We start from the raw sequence: 5,433 nt of genomic DNA, 5'->3' as shown, positions 1-5,433 counted from the left end.
TTTTAAGGATTCATATTCGTCATTGGGCTGGTTGGTAACGGCATTGTGGTAGCAGTTGTCACAACCCTGCGTCGGCGAGCACAAAACTCCTCCAAGTCCTCTGTTCAGCTGTTTCTCCTTCACTTGGCCATCTCTGATCTGATGGTGTGCCTGCTGTCCATTCCGCTGACCTACTTTATTAACTTTCACTACCCCACTGAGTACCACACAAGAGACAGTGGCCTGTGCAAGTTGTCCCGATTCATGCAGGTACAATACACACAATATACAGCATTTTCAGTCATTAAATAGGTCGATATGTATTAGCTCTGCTTTTGCGGTAGTCCGGTTAGGTGACAAGCGAGGCCCTTGTTTGGGGGGGGGGGGGGGAGGGGTGGAGTTTCAGTTATCCCTTATCCCTAAAAGTACCAAGACTGTGTGTAAAGGTATCTCTGTTTGAATTTTGCCTACACACAAATAGTAAATCCCGATAGAAATTTCACAGCAAATGGACTAAAAAATTAATGTCTAGCTCATCTTTTCCTTAAGTTTGAGTATGACTGATTGCATACCTTAGAGGTTGATCTTGTAGGAGTGTAGATTCCACTCCATGGAGAATGGCAGCACTACTAATTATAAACACTTTTAAAATGTTTGTAGGTCACTTTGATCTGCAGGATCTGTTACCTGTTTCAGTACAGAATATCCCTGCCGCACTCGAACTGTGATTATATATAATTTTCCTTATGGTGGTCTTCAGTTTAGTTTCAAAAACAATTCTCTTTTGCTTTGGTTATGCTTTACTTCATCTGGTTTACTTTTAATGGAAAAAAGCACGTTGATTTCAAACAAAAGTAACACGAAAACGAAAACAAATTATCCTACGCTTGATGCATAGGACAGCTGTTGCTGCATGCCTCATATAGAGAGGCCTGGAAGCAGCATGCAACCCAAATTGCGCATTGATGACGCTTACTACTGACATAAGTGTATTTTCTACGAGTTCAGATTGGTGGTTCATTTAAAATGTTTCAAATAGATAAAAGATCATCGCAGTTTTAAACACAACTAAAGCAGTTGTGAAAACAGGGCCTAAGAAAAAAATATTGAGTGCGATTGAAACTAGTGGCCTCTGTGATACCGGTGCAGTGCTCTTTTAAACCAGCTGAGCTATTAAGCCAATTGGGGGCCGTCATTATGTGGATTCGTAATATACCCGTGAAAGATGAGTGATGAAAGAGAAGATATATGAAAATTCATATACGTGAACCGCGAAATAAAGATTAAATAGATGAAAGATCATCGCAGTTATATACACAAAAGGCTAAATTAGTTGTGAAATAAAGGCTGGAAAAAAGAATCCACACAATAACGGCTCCCAGTTGGCTTAGTAGCTCAGGTGGTTTGAGCGCTGCACCGGCATCGCAGACGTCATGGGTTCGAATGCTCTTTCAGGCTTTCTTTTCGCAACTTCTTGAGTTGATGTTTCATCTATTTAATCTTTATTCCACAGTTTACACATACATGAAACTTCATACGTATATTCTCTTTTATTTGAAAATTTTTACTCTCCATCGTAGTTGGATAAAGAGGAAATTTGCTTTGGGTGTAAGGGAACGTTAATAGATGACATAGTCAGAGCAGCTTTTGCTTTTGGCTGATCGTCTCCCAGATCTAGATGAAATTGGCGAACATCGCGCAGAATGCCTGGACATCATTAATTATTTATAGTCATCAAAGCGGCAAATTTGAATGCGAGCGCGCTTTGAATAGCCCAGAATTAGAAGAGAAAGGGGCCAAATTGGACAAGTAGGGCTAGTGAAACATGCTTTTCCGTTTTTCAGAAGTTGTAATCTTAACTTTGACACACGGCCTTTTGGAAAGCAATGATGTATGAACACTTTAAGCCTTAAACGAAGGAATATAATGAAGTATAAAGACTGTTTTCTTAAACTCGAAAATTCGGAAAAATCGGTCGTTTTCAGTATGGTCGCCACTTTTGACAGCGGTTTTCTAAACATTTCCACCAGCTTTCATATTTTGACGCGCGGTAAAAGAAAGATGGGGCCTTTCTAGAGCAGAATCCGTTTTAATTTTCAAAATCGGTAAACGAGAACCACTGTTCTTTTCGACTTGAAGACTGCTAGTAGCTGCTGAAATTGAAAATGGCGCACTTTGGGCGAGTGGGCTATTGTTTTAAGTCCACGACTGAATAACAATGGTAGCCAAGACTGAAACAATGCCCATTCAAGAAAATCACTCAATTGTAAAATGGCACAGAGAAGCCGCGAACTTTTAAACTGATCGCGTTGCGTCAGCTGGTTCATTGCATCTGCCGACCAAATCTTGAAAAAAGAAAATTTCACGGACCGGGAGCTCTTTTCAGAACTCTTCGAAAACCCGATCCGACCTTTAAAAATACACATGGTTCCTCCATTTGTTGACGAAAACATCCCGACGTTCCACCTGCAAATTTGTGGGAAGCCGGCGACAGTGTTCGACTTCCTTTAAGTGAATGTTAAGCCGCTTGGTTACCAGTTGGAGGAGTCTGCTCGAGATTGTATTGGGCACGCAATCGCCATTTTGGTTAAATTGCTTTTAGGGGTCAATGTAAGAGCTAACATCTTTCGAACGGAGAAGCAAAACATTACAATCAGCGACGAGTGTTCTGGCTTCCGCGCTCAATTTTGTTCACCTCGCAGCGGGTTTATTTACGACATAATCGGGATCTCGCACGCTCTAAAATAAATGGAAAATTTCATCTCTCTTTCTGTGGTTTAACTTTTGAACATAATTCCAGCAAAATAAAGCAAAGTGTATGTATTCTCTGGATTTGAACGTTCACTGTGAAATATGCGCATATTCGCGATTTTGCGAAACAAAAGAGCTAAAAGGAGAAAACAATAGCGTGCTGCATTCATTGTTTAGTTTGCCACCTACAACATATTAATGAGCTTCGTCGTGCGTTCTTGGCAACCCATGGCTGAAGCGCTTTCATAGAGTCTCTGCATGATTGCGCGTAATATGACAGATCTACGAACTTTGTTGAACTGGAAGTAAATGTCCCGAGAACAATAGGCATTCTGCGCGATGAATAAAGTCACATTCTACTGTGCATCTGGTCGAACTCTTCTCTTTCCTCCTCAGTTGCCCAAGACCAGTCTTTGGGTCACAAAAATAACCATCACATGGCTCATGGCTCTAATAAATATATGCCGTAACTTCATGCAGAACTTTTACAGAAGCCATGTTATTGAGAACGAAGAGAGCACTTGAGTCACGTGAAACCAGCTATACTCCATGTGGTTACCTTAAGGCCTCCAGGAGAAGAGCGGTGAATTGAGAGAACCCTGGGAGCCTAGATTTTTCGTTTAACTGAACTGGTGACGGCGGGTAACCGACCTCGGGTGAACACGAGTGCTGTAAATTATCAGCAAATGTGAAAAAACAAAACCAAAAACAAAAAAACCATGAGTAAATTATGCCAGTTAGGATTTTTAAACTGTTGTGTTTAATTTCACATCAACTACAAACAAGTTATCCCTCATCCTTAAAACGTAATACCTAACAGGGCCTCACAAGCCGACTATACTGGGACGTAAATGTAAACATAAACCTAAAGTAAAAATCAACCAGTCATGTCGTTTTGCTTGTTTGTTTTTCATCTGTTCAGTTTCTGTTGACTAACATTTACATCTAACTTTGACATTTTTTTTACTTAACATTAATTTACTGCGCATGCAAACGTATACCCATAACGAAGGCACATCTCGGTCACGAACAGTATCATATTAATGTTAAGTACTTTGAATGATATCATTACAACTTCGTGGAATGAATTAGTACTTTTGACTGAATTATTTCCTCACTTTCTCTCCTCTTCAGCATCTTGGTCCGGTACTTTCCGTGAGTCTGTTGACAGCAATAAGTATCGATCGCTACATGACATTCGTGAAGCAGGAATTCACATGCAGCCAAAGATCATGGTATCAGAAACCAGCTTGGTTGATCTTCTTTGCCTGGGTGTACGGTACAAGTCAAAACCTTCCTGTATTCCACTCAGCTGTTGTGATAACTATTAATTTTAATAACAGTACAGTGTACTACTGCACCACTACACAGGCAAGTACATTAGCAAGGAGGATCTACCTGTTTGCCTCACTTTTACTTGGTTTTGTGATTCCCTTTGCAATTATGATGGTATCATACTATCGTGTAATAAGAGTTGTATGGACCAGAAATATGAGACTTGCTGCTTCTGTAACCTCTGAATCTAACCCTTCAATCAGAAATTCTCAACTCTTGGAGCGATCAAGGAAAAGAGTTCTTCGTGTGTTGCTGATTGTTGTCCTTTGCTTCGTAACTTGCTGGCTGCCGTTTGCTGTCTACCACGGAATCTTGGAGCGACATCTCAAGGAGTATCCTAACCCCATGGATGCAGCACGACTTATTACCTATGGTGTGGGCTTAGCCAACTCAATGTGCAATCCATTTATTTACTATTTCAATATTGGAGGAAAATCATTAAATTCCATAACAAAAAATTTCCTCGAAGTAATGGGACTGAGAAAAACAAGAATATCTCCACAATCTGCTGCAAGAGGCGAGAACTCGCCATACCCTGCCAACAACAATATGATGGAGTTAGCCTTTGGGATCCCAAACAACATTGCTTGTATTACAAATACTTTCACAATGCAAAGCCACAAATGTGTTAAATGTTTATATACCAGATTGTAAATTTAGATTATAAGTGTCAGGCTTGGACGGTGAAATTCCAGGCCCGAAGGTTGGTCAGTTGACAGGATCGAGTCAAACAGGTGCTGCTGGAACATTTTGTTCAACTTATTAATATTACCAGTCAGCGGTGTACATAGTGCAATACATTAGAGCGTTACTGAAAGGGGGTATCAGTTACAAAGCAAATTCTGTTTGGCGATTTCTAAGTGCACTTCGTGTCCACTTGCTTCAGGCCCTAAAACAGTAGCGATAGCCGAAGCAATTTTTTTCACTCGAAACAACCACTGAATAACGACAAGGAGAGATTTCTTAGTAGAAAGCCACGCATCACGCCTCAGAATGATAACGAGAACGCGTACTCTTTCTATAACATATGTATTATGTATTTTATCGGGAAATTATATCATGTATTCCTGTTCTAACGTTAATTAATTCCGCCAAGAGCCGATCGTTTGGAAAAAAATAATAATAAAAAATAATATAAATGGCTTGCGCTGTTGCGTGGCTCAGAAGTTTTATTTTAATTCCCTTCCTTCGGTGTCACGTAAAGTACACATCAAAAACACTTAGATGTAAATGTCCCCGCCTTAGAATTCTTAGCGCTTGTGCTTTAGCAAATGTGTTTCCGACTGACACAACCAAAAAGGTAAAATCGACATCAGTCACCAGGTAATACCAAAATATTTGACCAAACCTCTAACAATCTATCAATCT

General features: G+C 40.1%; 1 pseudogene; it reads left to right on the top strand.

The window, feature by feature from the left end:
- On the top strand, positions 1-5,212 carry LOC146462354 (pyroglutamylated RF-amide peptide receptor-like; annotated as a pseudogene).
- Positions 5,213-5,433: the final 221 nt, after the last annotated feature.

Source organism: Pavona decussata, unplaced genomic scaffold (genome assembly GCF_977016875.1).
Source record: "Pavona decussata unplaced genomic scaffold, jaPavDecu1.1 SCAFFOLD_190, whole genome shotgun sequence".
Taxonomy (NCBI): Eukaryota; Metazoa; Cnidaria; class Anthozoa; order Scleractinia; family Agariciidae; genus Pavona; species Pavona decussata.
The sequence above is the reverse complement of the archived record's forward strand: the minus strand, read 5'-3'. Positions and strand labels throughout refer to the sequence as shown.